The sequence below is a fragment of the Cloeon dipterum genome, chromosome X, assembly GCF_949628265.1.
Source record: "Cloeon dipterum chromosome X, ieCloDipt1.1, whole genome shotgun sequence".
NCBI classification, from domain to species: Eukaryota; Metazoa; Arthropoda; class Insecta; order Ephemeroptera; family Baetidae; genus Cloeon; species Cloeon dipterum.
This window is the reverse complement of record NC_088790.1, coordinates 21,132,517-21,151,355: the sequence shown is the minus strand read 5'-3', so window position 1 is coordinate 21,151,355 and position 18,839 is coordinate 21,132,517. Positions and strand designations below refer to the sequence as shown.

Genomic DNA, 18,839 nt, shown 5'->3' with positions numbered 1-18,839 from the left:
CACAATTCCATTATCGAATTGGCGTGTTTATCTGTATGTGGAAATGCTCGACAGAAGTGGCTTATTTCGCCTCTGTATCAAACTTTTAAGTCACTTGCCGCAGTTGCAAATTGAATTTCGTTAGCAAATGCAGAATGTGTTTCTGTTCTCTTGCATCATTGAATGTTCTTTGATTATGCTTTAAATGATAATATTTTGTTCGATGATTTTCAAATTCAGAAGGAACAAATTTCCGACACTAGGATGATTGTGCAGAACCTAATTTAATTTCCAATAATTATTGATTATAGTTTAAGTCTACTGACTCAAAAACGTAGATATGTTTGTGTTTCCAAAATTTTAAGGACTTAAGAATTTGGTTTAGTGTGTTCGCGAATAAATAGAACGACAGATTTATTTAATTCCCACTCTTAAAATTATCGTCTTTCCGAAAATCACGTTGGTTCCAGAAAATTTGGACAAAATTTAACAACCAATATGTTCCCATGGAATTCTAGGTCTTTTTATAATAAAGCTTTCCATTTCAAACAGGAAAAAATAATGTGTATAATTAGGATCATGTCTCCAAAACATGACTATATAAATTTAAAAAATTAGGCAAATCACATTTAGGAGAAATTTTAGGCTTTATGTATTTGTAAGTGTTATCGAACAACCCGCTGAAATTCATGATTAATGATCATGATTTTTTGTTTTCAAGTAATTATACGAGAAATAGACTACTTCTTATTGGTTGTCTCCAAAATTTATTTCTTAAAAAGTTACGATCTGTTTCCCTTTAAGCCCAGTGTGCCTCTTAACGCTCGTAGCTAACTTCGCGCTGCACTACAATTTTCAGCGAAGCGAGAAACAAGGCTCACTCATCACTCGGCAGCCGCGAAGACAGGCGAAAGACGGCAACAAGCGCCGAGGAGCGGCCGCGTTTTGTTGGAAGCACAGGGCTCAAGGAGTGTTTACAAGTTGCATTCATTTAGGCCGCTTTGCAGCAACTTTGCTGCCAATTAGTCGAAACTAAGCGGCCGCCGCCTCGCGCGTTTGCTGCCCCGCGGGAGTGGGAATGAAAATCCGAGATGGCAGGCAGGCAAATTTGCGAGTGCAGCTCGCGCAAAGCTCGGTGTGCGGTTGTGCCAACTATGCGGCTGAGCCCAGGCTTGATATTCTCACACTAATGCCGACCGCACCAGGCTATACGAATGCAAACCGAATTTCTGCTGCTGAACACCATTCCGACTGTCGTTCCAAGGGCTGCTTAACGCCGCGTCAAGCAAAACGAAACCACAGCAGTGACTCTTACACTTTGAAAGTGGATATCCGGTTGTTTGATCAAATCCTTTCACGCTTCTTTGGTTTGATTTACAACCGGAAAAAGCAAAAAACAGAACTTTAGTATTTTAATAATTTGGCCTGCAATTTAATTCTTGTATCATGAGCAATAAACATCAGTAATGGCATACAACCTAAGAAATCATTCTCCAATTTAGTGGATAGAGGAAAATGAAAGATCTAATTGTTTTGCAAGTAAAATACTGCAGTTTTTTTAGGTCCGCGGGATTGAAACAGTTTCCTGCACAGCATGAAAATATCGTGTTAATTGGAGTTTTCCTCGTCAATTTTCATTTTGCCTCCATCTTTCTTTTCGAGAAATAGGGAGAGCAAATTTTTGTTTTTATAATTTTTTTAGTTCGTTAACCAATATATTAATCAATTTTGTTCCAAACATAAAAACCAGAACAGATTTTAATGATAAACGATATAGAATCTTCAAACTATATATGTATATTCTAATATATTTAAAATAATCAATTTTTCTGATCATTGTGAAATTAATGAAATACCAGGTAAATTGTAATTAACTTTGATACTGTATAAATTTCAAACTTTGATTTTTTTTGCTTGATTAAGTACATTTTTTTCCTTTTTTGATTGAAAACATGTGGAATATTTTTTTTATAAGCCGGATCCAAATATATTTTGACATGTCTTGCATTAACAAATGTCATCTAAATAAATATAATTTATTTTATTTGAAATGAAGACTAGTTATTTAAATTAGGGATCGATGAAATCTTAAACAATACAATTTACTCTCTATTTTTAAAATTTTTTACACTTGAAACTAAATATCCAAAATAATTGCTTTTCGTTGCAGGATTTTGGCTGTGCATTTTATTGCACGATTTAATTTTTTTCTATGAAAAACAAAAATCATGTGTCCAATTTAGAAACATCGAAAAGCTGTAATCAATGGAAAATAGTTTGTAGCAGACTCGGTCTTTAGCGTAAAATGAGTGACTGGTCAAAAATATCTAATAACTGCACATTATAGTTTTTAATTTGATTTTTGCAAAAAATAAACAAAACCAGTAACTGATACAGTTTGGCTAAGTGTATTGTTGCTTATCCGGTTACCGAGGTTGAGAAACCTTTGCGAAAGATCAATTTTCGCGACTTTTAAGTAGATTAGGTCGATGAGATGCGCGTCAGCAGCGCCTTTGCAGACGGCCTTTTCAGAGCTGCGCGGAGTTGCATTCCCGTACGTCGTCTCTCGTATAGAGCGAAAGGATATATTATTTGCGGCCTGCGGCTCTAAGGGCGCGTTGAAAGGCCTTTCTTGGCCCTTGTGCTCAGCGAGCCTGCTGCTGGAAAAGAGCAGCAGCTTCCTTTCTCGAGCCGCGACTTCGCCAATAATAAAACGTAACGAGCCCGCAGAAGACTAGTGCTTCCGTTTTCTGCTTGTGCACTGCAGTAAGTGGTACATTGCCAGCTGCACCGAAGCCGCGCGTTTTTCAATTTTCAACCCCTGCCGCGTGCATTCGTACGCTAGAATTGCAATAAAATTATCAGCAGCCAAGTGCCGGCCGTTACGTGAGCGCTGCCATGAAAGGGTAATTGCTTTTCTAATAAGTGCAAAAACGGGTTATTGGGCAATACATCCGTTGGCAGTTTAATTTCAGCTGCGATAAATGCAAAACGGCGTTTAACTTTTAATCCCCTTTAACGATGATGTATAAAACGGAAAAGGTAATATTTCAAATCCGCTTTCAACCGTATTTTACTCGTATAATATTCTGAGGTACTAAAATTTCGCGTTGAGTGCATATCCTGTTGTGTATATGCATATTTTAAAATTTAGTGCGCTTGGGATGATAAATAAATAATTAAGATGATATGTTAGGAGAGCATAAGGAGGTTTTACTTAACAAAGGTGTTTCTTTAAACCAATTTACGAAATGCTGAAATCAGGAAACCCAGCACACTCTATAATGGTGGTAGCCTAGGCAACGATGGCTCCAAAATAATCAGGTAAATGAAATTATTAAATTTAATCCAATGAACCCTGTTGGTTGCTTATTTTCACCTTCAATGGCTTCAATTAAAAATGATCTTTCTCGCGTAAAAACTCAACTAAATTAATCATATTTGAAGAGCAATAAATTGATTTAACTACTAACTTTAAAAAATATGTCTGATCGTTACCCTTAATAAAATAAGCTAACGACAAAATTCTACATCCCTCTATCATTTTTTGTTTTATTTAAAAACAATTTTAAGTCGATTCGTACCATTTACATGCACGCAAAAGGCCAGAAATGGAGCCCAATTTTTAATTACAATTTTGACCCTGTTGTGGAAACAATTAAACTGTAATAATAATTCCAGATACAAGGTGACACACATTTTTTAAGCCTTAGTCCACGTTTTGAAGATTTGTCTCTGATTTCCTGGAATAAATCTGTCTCACTATCTAACCAGATAAGAAAGGACTAGACCATTTTGATGAGATTTTACTGCATACTATTTTTATCAAAATATAATTCTTGTGTTTATTTAGCTAAGCCCGGAAACTATACTATAATGATAGTTATACGGTCCTGCACCTCATACTTATTTATATCACCCCATTACCCCAATGCATATTATGTTGACTCAACGTAATAGATAACAGTCATGCGCATTAAACATTGAGATTTTTCTAGGAGTGTGACTTTATGTTACGCTGCTCTATTAGAAGTGCTATCACGTGAAAAGTAATAAATATAACGAATCAATTATTTAATGTTCTTTTTAATGTGATTACTACCAAGAAATAGATGTATTCATACTTTATTCCTCATTCTGCGAAATCTTCTCCGCTGCAATTTTATCATGCGAAAAGCACAAGAGCAAATTCCCAGCAGCGACATAATTTGATCAAACTCAATTCAGTACCACTCATACCTATATAAAAATGTTCTGATGTTATTGAATCGTACTTCTCATAACGGAATGAATAAATCAACATTCAACCTTTCTTATATAAGCCTTTAAAGACTATCAATACCCGTAATTTCCAATATCGCAGAATCCGCGGCCATCGTATTATTTATCAAGCCATAAATAATCCATGTGCACTCATTAATCAACCCTTTGATAAACTCCTTCCAACTCAATCCCCTTTTGTCATTGGGTTTTTCGAGGGCACTCTCTTGAGTCTGCGAGAGTAAATGTGGCGACACCGTCTGTTGTTATTACGTGACTTCTTTTCTTGCGCCATCGAGCGAACACACACTTGCACACCCGTTACGTACGCGGCGCCAAGTGTATTCGAAATCGATGAATGCCGCCGCCCGCCCGCCTTACAACAACAAGCGCACACCGATGATGATGATGTCGGCACAGCATCTGTATCCGAGCCCCTGCGATGCGGCAGATGAAAAATGAATTAGACGCCGTCTGCGAGGATATCTTCTCGGTGCGAAAAACATCTCCCTCCATTTATCACGCTGGATTCGCGTCTTCTGATGCGCGTGATGCGGTCATTTTGGGCCGTTTTTCCCCGTCGCCTCACGTACAAAATGATGCTACGACGGAGGAAAAAGGGAGATGCAAATTTCATGCCGTCGTGATCAGACCGCCGCTCTGATTGAGATTCGAGCTGAATGTACTGACGGTTTCCCCAACTTTTCCAGTTTAGTGGCTTTCAGTTTTTTATTCGTGACGCAATAGTTCAGTCTGTTGAAAGCCAAATCATTTCATTCCGAATTCTTTCTGTTGAATATGAACAGAAATTCGGCAGATGTCGAATTTTTAGAGGAATAAATTTCGATTTACTAAATATTCTCACATGTAAGTGCGGATTCCTTTTATACATATATGTTTGGAATGGTGCAAATCTGATCATTTGGGCCCGGAAAGCTGGGGAATACAGTTACCCTATACTGATCTCTATTCTAAAAACATAATTAAAATTTTGGATTTAAATTTTAAAAGCCCGTTTAAACATGCGCAGCGCGCTCGCTAACTCTTTTTAACAATGCTACTTTTTGCTTTAATTCTTCATTTTGGTGCTTTTGCCATTGATTTCATATTTCCATTGGAAGTCTCAGTTGATTTTTAGATTGTTAAAATGATAGCAATTCATTAAATACTGTTATTAAACTTTCTAAATCAATATCAACTCCTGATTTTTGGGATTTATGTGAGACATAAACTCCCTAGAGTCAACAGAGAGGACGATTATTTCAATAAATCTCTTACTGGTATTTCGGCTCAGACCCATCGGTATGAAATTGAGACAATCGACAGTTGTTTTTGAGCTGAAATGTTTTGACAACACTTAAATAATCGTCATAGCAGTATTAAACCTTATTAATTAGTATATATACTCCTCGCTATAATCAATTTGTGCCAAATCTGTACGAAATGAAGCAGTAAAAGTTACCTAAAGGTCAAACCTTTAAATTTTATTAGAGTTTTAATTTGTATAAAATCAAGTAGTATAATCTCTATGTCAGAACATGATGTAGAGAAGTTGTTGGAACAGTATGCCAAGCTGACTTTGGCGCACATCAGAATGCAGCAAAGTTGGCGTCAAAATAACATTTTGAACAAGAGATCAGCTTGCGAGCTTTGCACTCGACGCCGCGTGCTGTTTAGATGCACACGCGCCACCAGAATATAAAAAAATCGGGCGTCTTGTGTGTCTCTCGCCAAACACAGGGAGCCTTTTTCCCTGCTGTGCTCCGCTGCGGCGGTGGCTTTATTATGCGCACCGCGTCCGGTCTCAAGAAACAAAGGCAAATTCGCTCGCGGCACATTCATTTTTTATCCCTGCTCCCTTTTGTTCTCGCCGTAATTCAGACTATATACACGTACATTGTCCGCGAATCAGTTGATTTGGGGCCAACTTTTCCGCCGAATAAAACATTCAAAATCAAGCCCCGCCATCTCTGATCCACCGCTGGTTTGTACGCCAAGGAGAAACGAAAGAGACGTCTATCCGGTTCATCATCCTGGAATTGACAAAAATAGCTTTTCTTATTAGAAATTAAATCTGTGCTGGCTTTTACGTGGCTGAATAAACGTTTATTTGAAATTGGCGTGGAGACACTACCGCATGCCTGTGAGTTCCAGGGCATGTTCCGAGGCCGCACTGAGTCGATGACGCCTCTCCCGGATTCCAGTGGTTAATCGGAATGACTCCGAGAGAATATTCAAAACTGTTCTGAATATATGACAAACGTTCAAGCACAATATTATTTGTACTTCATAAATCATATTAATCCGGAATATACGTGGTTTTAGCACACCCGTTGAAACATTAATATTAAAAAAGGCCAAAAAATTGCAATCCAAAAACGCACTCACGTTTTCAAAGTTTCTTGCACAGTTACTAGCTTATTTCGTAGAAGTTGTATTCACTTAGCATATTTTTTTATGTCAGCCCTTTTAAATCATTTGACCTTTATAATAAAATAATATCTGATAACGCACCTGAAATTGTAAAGCGAAAAAGATGATGTTTCAAGATAAATATCTGGAACATCAATTCTTCGTAAAAAAAGGACCTTCATTCGATAAAAAACTTTTTATTTAATTAATTAACCAAATTAAAGAATGCAGATGTAAATTTAGAGGTGAATACATGCAGTGAATTATCATATTGAAAAATTAACTACACGAAAAATGAATTAAAGAGAGGGAGTAGAAATTATAATAAGGAGGTCCGCATTTATGGTTTACTCCCTAGTATTTCAAACCGCCATTATATTTTCGATGTAAAAAGACACTTCCACTGAGCTTTTAGATTCAATCCTGCTACTGTCCATTCTAGAGGTAAAAAGAGAAACGATTCCATTGTATTCAATCAACTGAATACCAAAATTTGCTCGGAGAATCGTGGTATTGATGGACAAAAAAAGAAAAATCGTTGCTCCCGTGTCTATTGTGATTGACTGAACCAGTTATGGTTAGCAGATTAAATTAAAATCTTCACCTCTCACCAGGATTGTATAAAAATCTCAGCGAAAGTGTCTCAAAATTATAGAAATACGACGGTACCTTCTTGGTGGTTGCAAACAATGGGTACACTTTCCCGAATGGCCATGAAGTTAATTTTTGTAGGTTTATGGTATTTACGTCCAGTACGTTTGATATAATATTCTATTACATTGAGTTATGATAGGCTGGAATTTCATTTATGCGCTGAATATTTTTCGCGCAAATGGATTGATACAACTCTGACGATGTTTTGCCGTTTTCCCATTGTGTTGGAATCCATTCACGCATGGGGCTGTTTTTTCATTAATTATATGATTCATTACACCGAGAGAATCGACATGGCTTTGATCGTTGTGGTATTTGCAGCTTGTTTTCTGCTACAATTTCATCGCTTCAGTCACATCGACAGAATTACACGCACAAGCAAAGGGAAATAGTTAAATTCACCGAACAAAATCCAATTACAAAGCGCAAATTACCGCTTGCGTCCTTTTTAGCCCTTCACTGCAGCGAAAGACATCCAATATTCGTCAAACAAACCAACGCTGAAACAAAATAATTAAGCCTCGCTGATGTCATTGGGACAAAAATCACCATTCAGGTCCCTAGAATGGAGAATCGTGCGTTCTCGCAAATCATTATCGGTTCGTTAGTATCCAATTTCGATGGAGGGAGCGGCGCTGATTATTAGTGGATGCGGCGAGAGTGAAAAAAAAGGGGACGGAGGGGTACACCAACGGATAGATAACAGCAGCGGTGCGCGCTAATGAATCGAGGCAAATTGTGCACGACGGGCTGCAGAGGCTGGCAGCTGGCCCACAGAGAGAGCAAAGCATGCCGTGCACACAACGGGCCGAATCAAGAGGAGGAGGCGGCGGCGGCGGCGGCGATCGGCGCACGCCAATCAATACGCAAGCCACCCCCGAGGGTGAGAGAGCGACGAGAGAGAGAGAGAGAGAGAGAGAGAGAGAGAGAGAGACGTGATGTTCCATCATCAGCTGCAGCAGCTTCGATATAATAATAATGGAGCGAGATGACGAGCGCTGATAATAGTCAGAGGGATGTTCTCCGACCGATCCACCCCTTTTGGCGTAATAACAATGGTAATGATAAGCTGTAATGGCATAATCGGCGGCCGAACAGGCCCTTTTGCCCTCCATCCACCTTGCACGTTGGCCGCGTTTCCTTTCGACACGTGGGCATCGAGGCTGGGCTAGTGCAGCGCTCGCTTCGTTTTCATTCGGGTCGGTGGTTCTCTGACGACAGGAGAGCGACTTTTTCGATCGCTCCTGTAAGCGACTGACTGCGAGCGATTCTCATCGCTTTTCAGCTTTTTTCTACAATGTACTCCGTTTATTTGTAACCTGACAAGCACAATTGTTTTTCCTCGAGTCTCAGTTTTATAACATTTAATATATTAGACGTTGAGAAAAAGATTCGGTTAACTGACAACAATTGAAGTGTTGAGTTGCCACGTCTCAGATTTGTTTGATTTTAAATGCTATTATCCATTCGTCTTAACTCTGAGCAATAAAATTGTGGATCTATAGGGCAAAATCACTGATAAGGAAACTCTTCAGATTCTACATTTTGGTTTGTGGTGAGATTGTTATAATATTGTGTGGTCTCACGTGATTTGAAACAAGAACAGCTATTGAAACTTTTCGGATCAAAAATTGTTTGCAATTTTGAGTGATTCGAAAACAAACAGCTGAAAATACTAACCACTTTTGTTCAATTTACAATTAGATTGGATCATTTAAATGAAATGCTGATTTATTTTATTAATTTTTGGCCTGAATAAATTTAATATTTCCTTTGAGGATTTTTCTGGGCCAATATCGTAGAGCAAAATACTCCGCATATATTCTGAATGCTTACCCAAATTTATATATTTAAAATGTTGATCGAAATTTCTCTCTCGATAATGCAGGAAAAATGAAAATATATTTTTAAATTAGGATGGTTGAAAACAATTGAAATATTTCCCAAAAGACAAAAACGAAGGTACATTACATTAGTTTTATCAAAAATATCGTCTTGTGTTCTAACTTTCACTGTTGAATAAAAAAACTCTCAACAACCTAAAATATAGCATTTTAAAGTTTACTTTCTTTCTTGTGATAGTTTTCAAATAATAGACCTCGAAAAAAAATTGAAGCAAATTTCACCATATCTTTTAGGTGTTTTCTTTAAAATATTTTGTAACATTTACCCTCATTTGAGGGTTAGTCTCAACAACACTAAACAGAACAAGCTGAATTCAGTATCCAAAATCGTTTCTGCCTGCCCGGATCACTTCCAGTCGAGTGATTTTGAGGCTGCCTTTTATTCCGATGACCCGTTCCAGATTGAGCAATATAAAGGATTACGTGCAGGACCCTGCGGGCCGAACCTTTCCTTTGTACCTATCTGCTGTGCGGATATTTTTCGTCGGCGAGTCAAACACTCGATTACATAAATCTGGCTTTTCCTCATTTCAGCGCCTACATACAGCCTGGAGCTAAGCCTGCGAGCAGGACAGGACACGCGCGTTCACCTCTAGCAATCGACAAGTCAATTTGAAGCCACTGTATTGTGGGGCCTTATCTAACTCTCTCTCCCTTCGTGTTGTTCAACTGCAAACATAAAGCTGTTCTGTTTCCAAGCGAGCAAGTGCTCATCCCTAGTGGAGATGAGTAAGTTGACTCCCTGAGGGCCCTGAAATTTGCTTCACTTCCACGTAGCTGCAGCAAAGCGCTCGCAGATTCGCGCAACGTGCTGTGCGTAACATTTTGGTCGTATTCTTCGCTGATTAACGCGCAGAGCAAAGAGTTTGGCAACGGAAGCAGGCTTAGCCTTTAACACTGTAGAAACCTAAAAACCAATGGGGACCCATATAATGATAACAATGGCTTTCCGCTCTCTCAAAGAGTGCAAAATTGTTTTGGTTGATTTTCTGCGATTTTGTAAGTCGTCTATGAAATCTACGAAGGGTTTGGAATTAACAGCTGTTTCTTTATTTTCTGGTTAGAAATGCTTAGCTTAGATGGTTTTGAATTATATTTCTAATTTCCGTTTAAAAAAGAGCTTTGAGGTGAAATCCAAATAGTATCAGAGGCAAATTTTAATTGAGTTGGATGAAAATTGGGACGTTCCTTAAGCTCCATATAATTTAAGTGTCCAAAATGCTCAGTGGGATAAAAATATTCTTAGAAGCTCTTCTTAAAAATTTGTCTCTCTACGGAAACCAAAGTGCTTTCAAGGAATTTTTAAAAGAACAGTATCTCAAGAAATAATGAACCACCTCTCTTGTAAACAATTATGTTCAAACCGATATTATTTTGTCTGGATATGGCAATGTATGGGGCAAAATATCCCTGCAGAACCATAATAAAGATTACTTTGAAACTAAAAAACCGCAACTTCGATTCGAATTTGTGTGGCCTATTTGAAAAAGTATACGAGTGTAATTTTAGGCACCCTTTTTTAAATTTTAAATTGGAAAAATAAAACGACTGAATGGTGTGAATTTAACATGAAATGAAAAATGTGTTTAATTTGTTAATATTATATTATTTTAGAGCGGAGAATGCAACACATGCCAAAGTCATTTCATTTTTCATCCCGCGTTTCTCTTAGCAGACTTCAAAAGTGATTTAAACGGTTTTACAGTCATTTTTCTATTTCTCACTACTGCTGATAGTTTGTGAGAGGTCATAAGTCTTATTACAGATTAAAGTTTTTAAATTTCTTGATATATGTGCTCATTTGGAGCCAGAAAGTTAATCTAACACGGAAAATAACAGTCAGTACCTCCTAACCTCCCTGTACGTCAAAGATAATTAGTTTTATTTTGTCTTTCCACCGAATGAATTTTGTTAAATTTACTAATAAAAAATATGAATAAAAATGTCAGTCATGAATGTAGCGAAATGGTTTCGCAGGGTGCGTCTATAAAGAGTGAAATTTGCAGACAGCCGAGCAAAGCCGCTGGAGGACAATCCGCAAATCTCATTACAAAGAGCGAATATTACGAGTCTGGCTGTTGGGCAACGCCATAAAAGTCAGGAGAAGGAGGAGGCTGAGAGCCGAAAGGCCGGCTTCTTCGCCGTGATGTGGCTGACAACAAAATCAGCGCTAACAAGCCCATCCGCACGTAGTGCGTTCTCAGTGCACGTCCGGCGCGAGGCACATTCATAGAATAACGCGCGCACACACACAAAATGCCGTGACTTCGGCAAGTAAGAAATTATTCGTCGTTTCCGAGGCGGATTGGTGCAGTGGAATGAAAAATTCCTCTCTCGCTGCTCGGCGGGCTTGCTGGCGGGCCGGGGCGGGCGGTCGACTCTCGGTTTTCCGCCTGCGGTTTGCTCTGCTCCTCCGCCTCTCGGTATTAAAATTCAAAAAGTATACACACGCTCGGGCGGAACTACATAAATTATACGAGTGTGTGCGACATTAGCGCCAGACTGGCTTTTTCTTCCTTTCCTCGGGGCAGTGCGAGCGAGCAAGCGAGCGCACACTTCGCTGCCGGCCAAATGTCTTTTATTTATTTTGTGCGGACGGTTTGTTTTGCGTGAACGAGCTCATTTCGCTTCTCTAAATCTACGCCGTGCACGGTCTCCAGAGCAAGGGTTGAGTTTGCCAAGATAAAAAATCTTTACCGCTTTTTCAAAGAGTACTTACTAAGAAGCTTTGACAAAGTTAAGGTCTCTTTTTCAACTTATAAGATTGTTTTACAAGAAATATTTTAAGCCTTCTACAATTCTTGACAATGTTCTTACATGAATGAAACAACAAGAGAAATACTGAAGCTCTGTTAGAGTTGGAATTTTTAAATGTCGCAGCAAAAATATAATGAAAAGATTGTCAGAAGGTATTAAAAATTCAGCTTCCTTTGTGCGTAGTGAGCAGTTTATTTTTACTACAGAAAAGGTTGAATTAAAGCTGCGACTATATTAGCAGAAAATATACCTCTTCTGTAAAACTTAATTTTGATCTGGCTCTAATAAAAAATATAACAATTTTTTTTCTTTTCGTGCATTTTAAAAGTGTAAATGGGGGGGGGGAAGAGAAGAAAAACATTGTTTTATACGCTAGTTGTTTTACTCCCATCGCCCCATTTACAAAATAAGATAATAAGAAATTAACCCACTCTTCGATTCAACATTAAATTTTGATTTCACAAGGCCCATGCTCCATTACAATTTTTGATAGTTGGTTTCAAAGTAGGGAAATCTTTAGAGCAGCAAAATTTAGACAGCTAACTCTGCCTATTTGAGATTCTGACATTCGTTATCCAAATAAAAACACAAATTGTGCAGTTGAAAGTTTAGTATACCGTATTTGAATTATTTAAATATGGTAAATTTCATGTTGTTGTACGCCGTTGGTACCTAATAAATATTCTAATCTACTCTGAATTATTTAAAACCTATCTGAAACTGCCTAAAATAGACTGAAACCATAAAAAGGGCCAAAAATAAGTTGGAAAACTTCAAGTTTTAGCCTTTTTTAATATGTAGTTTCTCTTCTTTTAACTATTTTGATATAAAAATCAAGTTAATCATCACACCATAGTTGGTGATGTACCGGAAGCGAATTACAAGCTTAAATCTTCCACTCCAGGAAGCAAAGCAGGATTTATCGTAATTTGTCAGCGAAAAAAACGCGCGTGACGCTCCACCTGCCGCGTCACATTCATCATAAACTTTTTCAGCGCAGCAAGGTGCAATTTTTCACTGCCCCTGTCAAATATGGCCCGAATTTAGTTATACCTAACCAAGTGAACATTTTCGACGCTGCAGTGCTCGACGTCGGCGGGGAGAAAGCAAATCCTCTTAGCAAAAAGGCTTTTCTTCTAATTCCACCAAGTGCACTGACGAGATACACGCGCCCAAGTGGGCTCTGCGCGCGTGTTTCCTCATCTTCAGCTTCGGCCCTTCACTCAGCCAGTCGGAGCAGCGATTCGCCCATTGTCTTTCCATTTCCACGGCCGGGCAGGAATTTTTCCACGCGCGACCCCCCTATTTGCCTAAGTAAGCCCGCCTAAGCAATCTGAAGTGGGCTTTTGTCTTGTTCAATAGGGCATCAACAACAGACTTGAAACCCCCGGTGGTTTCCGTGGAGCATCAATGCCAGCAATGAGCCCCGTTTCCGTGGTTTTTGTTTGAGCTGCTCGCTTAGAACAATAGTAGGACAAATTCTTTACTATGTTCACATGTTACAAAGCAGTTAATTGCTCATTAGAGTAAGGTTCTTCTAGTTCCTGGGAGAAAACCAGAGCAAGATAACGAGCTTTTTCAAGATATTTGAAGGGAGAAATGGGTAAAATAATAAATTCATGTGCTCCTGAAATTGTTATACTGGATTGTAAAATGTTTGATTTTGCATAAGGGCTTTTATAATACAAATGTTAAACATCCTCTCTAGACTTGATAAAAATATAAAATCAAAAACATACATATACAAATAAAGTACTTTTCTTTTTCTTTTCCTGTTGTTGAGGAAGAGCTCATTGTCAGGCGGTGCAAGTATGGGAAAAGCAACAAATAAAATAAACCACGAGATTATTGCTGATAATTTCATGGACCAAATTCATTTGATTGAGCAGAGTAAACTTTGAGAAAGGAATCACGCCCACATTCCTGACACGGGCCGCGCGGGCCGCCAAACTGCCACTAAACGTCAAATTTGCAAGCAATTTGGAAATACATATTCATCGCATTCCTGATGCCTTTGCATGGGCGTCAGCTTTCAACCGGGTGAATAAAGTTGCCTCTAATTCACTCGGCGCGCCGCCTGTGAATAATTCAATGCGACCCTCATTTCCCGCGCGCCCCGCTGCCGCACGTGCCTTTCACCTGCGCACGTATGTTAAAATTCGAAGAGGCACCCCCGCCCGCCTGTCAGAAGCAATCTCGTTCGACGACGAAAAAATAAACAGCGGTACGAGAGGCCCTGATTAAAAGGCATCGGCCAAAAAATGATGATGAACATTTTCGCAATTAGTGTCCTCATCGCCCGTCGGCCCACCCACCCGTTCGCCCGCCCGCCCGGCAGGTGCATAATTAACTCGTTCGCTGGCAGTGGGACGAAATCAAATTAGCTCTCGCACGAGTTGCCAGCCTAATTAACAACTCTCTCCATTATTATTGCCACCTTTTTTCAATTCCACTCGCCTACAAAAATAACGAGTTCATCGTGTTTACATTTCCTTTACAAAAGTGACCTGGTGGTGGTGGAATTCTCTTTCACAGAGACTCGGTTTTGATTCCACTGACAGTAAGTCAGTTTATTACTGCAGCGATCGTTGGGTTATTTACGTTTAGTTAAAAAAACGCGCAATGTGTTGATTGGATAATAAAAATTGACTTTTTGGTTCATACTTAAACATTTTTGCGACAGATGGAATTCATATCAGTGAAATGTCGCTGCGAAAAAAACGCGAAAACAATTTTATGTTGCATCGTTTTTGTTCGTATGATGGGTTTTTACCCATATTACGACTGTTTTTTTCTCACACAAACAACTTGTTTACAACATCAACTGATTTCATATATTTTTTAAACTAGAAATTGAGGATCAAATCTAACTAAGTAAAGCTGTACAGAAAAATTGTGAAAAATGTTTTTACCTTGATTCTCTAGATATTGGGAAAGAACTTAAATTTTCCTAGGTTGCTGTTGAAATTTGCAAGATAAACAGCTCAAAGGTTCCCATGCTAATGAAGCGGTGATCATTGTCTCATTGTGGACAATTATATGATTTATTTCAACAGAAGAGAAACTTACCCATATAATTCGCACACCGTTGGATAGATTGCATCGAGAGGAATCGAGATCAAGCGTAAAACATTGAAACCCCGATTGATTTTCCGAGATATTCGGTAAAATCTGATTCTTGGTCCTGATTTCATCATTTCACAATGTAAAGATACAAGTTTTGCTTGATTCCTCAAACAATACCATGCTAAAAGTCAAATAAATTAATTGAATTGAATAGACTCAATGAACCATTATTTAGTATAGCCCAAAATTTCTTAATCATTGGTCTTTAAAGCTAAATTATTTTTGGTAAACAAGTGAAGATTAGGAATTAAAAAAATTACGCATAGCTCAACAACCAAACACGATTTTCCTTGTTGCAAGATAGGGGCAACAATAAATTCGGCAGTGAAAATGTAGGTTTTTGTTGAGCTAAGCACAATTTTTACGGCACCAAGACGTAATATTGCTGCTAACTGATTGTTGGAGTCAATTTTTTTTTATTCTGATGTTGGGTTGCAAATCCATTACAAGCAGCCAAACAATCAGGGTAACAGGTAATCTGTTTAAAAAGTATTAACAGATTGCTTTTGTTGAATCCTAATCTTTATACTATCCCTAATTTGAAAAATAAATTATACACATTTTTTACCATTTTTATTAAATACTTTGATTAAAAAAAAGTTTTCATCAAAAAGATGTTTATTTATATGCCAGGATTTTATTGTAAAATCGAACATTAGTATTTTCGTTTTATTTATCTTATCATGTAGATCAGTGGCTTGTTTCTGTTTGAAAAACATTAAAACAGAACTGTTGACATAAAAAGCATTTTTTGCAATAGTGCTCATATTTGGCTGGATATATGATATGGGAAGCTATTTGTGCGCAAAATGCAAAAGCCGGTGATGTAATTTACAACCTCCACGACGCCGCGCACATACGTGTGATATTGTGATACGATTTCGCTTGTCGCATATTATTCTCGTCAATGCAGCAGCAAGCCGTGTATTACATTTCAGCCCGTTATAGCACATGAGTCTGTCGTGTACATCGGAGATAGAGCGTTCGTCGCTTTGTCTCGGCGCTTTGTGTTTGTAGCCGCTCGACCGCTACTAATTAAATCGGCGGTGGCGGGCTACTCGAGCTTTAGAGATTCACCCGAGTGGCGGGCTCATTTTTCCTCTCAGCCTCTGAGAATCGTTTCCCGCGTGACAAAGTTTCCGTTTTAAAGCCTTTTTGCGCCGGCGGTTTGTCCTATCCGCACCAAAAGAGGAGATACTTACAATTTGGAGTGGATTCCTGTTCCCAGAAATGATCTGCTACTGGCACCAGCGTTGGCTTTCCAAACTGGAACAGACAAGGATATCGTTCGTAAAACCACAAAGGAAAACATTGAGCTTTAAATTTTTTCATGCCGAGTTGAATGTTTGGAAACAGGATAATACAGTCGATGAAATTGTATGTACATCAATTGAATTGGGGATTATTAATACCCTGTGAAATGTATGCCCAACTAATTATATGCAGCAGATTCTGCTCGTGTTTGTTTTTTGCATATCGATTTCAGCTGCTGCAACGGCCAGCGTAATCAAATCGAACCTTCATATTTGAGTTAGATATGATGACATTGAGTGTGTGTTCATATGATAATTAGTTTGCACGAATAATTTTAACAGATATGTGTATTTCGATAGATAACCCACGGGTCACGCTGTGGTGAAAGCAGCGCGTTATTAATCGTCCATGCATCGCTTCAGAGTTAACACCGATGCATGTTTTTGTCGCACATGAACCTGGCCGATAATTTGAACTCCAAATTTGCGGACGTTGATGATCAATGAGTTGCTATTTTCACTGCCCGAAATTTACTAATTAATATCTATATTGTTTGTAAGCGTTCTGCAGGGAAACTCTGCCCCACACATTGCCTCATCTAGACAAATAATAACATATGCAACAAAAATTTGAAATTTTAGTTGTGTTCTAAATCGAAACATCTGTAATTCGTGAGAAAACCATTCAATTGTTATGACAAATTGAAGTGAAAAGAGTTAATAGCTAAAATAATTAAGAGAGAAATCTCAAATATTAAAATTGCTAAGAATCCAAATAAAAAATGTGAGCTGAAATTATTGAAAAATAAAATTTTTGATTAAAGTCTTCATTTCATATTTTTAGAATATTCGATTTAATTTCATTTGCATCATTCAAATAAAAGTGTGGATCGTACGTTTAGAAATACAAAATTTTCACTAGTTAAAAGACCACTCTAAAAAGATTTTTCATTATTGATAAAATCCAGATTGAAGCTCAAATTAGCAGACAACAACTTATTTTGAAAGTTGCACTTTTGGCTATTGATTCCTTTGAGTAAGTTATGGCGACATAAAATTGATCCAAGTTTTCGCCACCCCATCTGTGAAAAGGCGCTGTTTTGCTGACAGGCACATTTTCACGAGACACGCTTGTAACAGTTCTTTATCACAATTTAATATGAAAAACTGCTGCGCGGGAGAGGACAGTGAGTGCAAATACTGCCATAGACGAATGAACTTCAGCACTGCGTATCCTCAATTAATCGTGATATGAACGATGAAACTTTGTTTAAAACCGCGACAACTAACTCGAAGGAAGCATATTTAATAAAAAATTAGTGTTTTAATTTGGCGATTAACTCTTTTTACGTGTTGTAAAAATAAATAATTTTCAAGGAATTGATATTTTTCGTTTCTCTTGATGAAATAGAAAATGAAAAAACAAAACAGAGTTAAAAATACTTCTTGACAGTTTATTTTTGAAATTGTGTCCAGCCCTAAAAATTAAAATGACATGATCGCACAAAGGAATGATAATTTGGCCTTTTTGATCACATGCATGGTGTTTAGTCACTCGCTTTTTTAATTGCATGGTTTTAAACAAATTTATAAAATTTGACTAATTGTTTCTGCATGAATATTAGTTAACTATTAATGCAAAAATTTTATAATAAATGACCAGACTGATTAGACTTGAATCAAATAATGTTGCCGGCCATCATCTCTGCTGGAGATGTCAAGGTATCATCCCTACCTTTAACAATGTGTTTATAAAGCATGATTAACAAGTGTTTTTCTTTCTCTCTCTTTCACGTGACGCCCAGAGTCGATTTCCGCCGGCTGGCATTATGAGGAATGCCTTCTGTGTGTTTTGCGGAATGGGAAGGCAGCTAATGAAAAATCGTACACGTGCCCAGCAGCAGCGAGGCAGGTTGCATAAGTGAATTTATGGCCGCTTACCATGCAGCCTCGTCCTGGCCGCGGGCAACAATTATTATTGTGTCGGCGCATTATCAGCAGGCAGTAATTTAGCTGTTGAGCCTCACAACACGTGGTCGCGAGGCAAAACAACTTTGCAGCAGCAGCTTGGAATTTATCATAATAATTAATTAAGATTTATGAGCTGCCGTGCGCCGCATACGTGGCCGTAATTCGGTTTTGTATCGCGCGCGAGCGGCGCGGCGACGATTTTCGTGCCGCCGAGCGCCCTTATTGATTCGCGCTGAGATTGCTCGCAAATTTGACCGAGCGAACGTAATTCCGAGTGCGGTCGAGGAATGGTATGCACGGCTCCCAGGAGGAAATGAAGGTGCAGTGCCTCCTGTGCCGCCTTTTTTACTATTCTGCCAGACGGCTGTTTCACAAACAGAGATTTCATTTCGTGACAAAAGTGCCCGCCTTGTTTTGGCGTAATGGAAATTGTGGACGTTGGATTGTTTGATAACAATAAGAGGAGGGAGCGTTTACTCTACGCAATGCTGGAAAGTTTAATGAACCATATCTTACAAGTAAG

At 38.4% G+C, this 18,839-nt stretch overlaps 1 protein-coding gene across 2 annotated transcripts in view; it reads right to left on the bottom strand.

Annotated features, from left to right (window-relative positions):
* Positions 1–18,839, bottom strand: part of Lar (tyrosine-protein phosphatase Lar) — an 80,953-nt gene that overhangs the window by 33,132 nt on the left and 28,982 nt on the right. For both annotated transcript variants that reach the window (XM_065492433.1, XM_065492434.1), the window contains exon 2: positions 16,295–16,358. The gene's annotated coding sequence lies outside the window, so the exon portion shown is untranslated. The remainder of the gene's footprint in view (positions 1–16,294; positions 16,359–18,839) is intronic.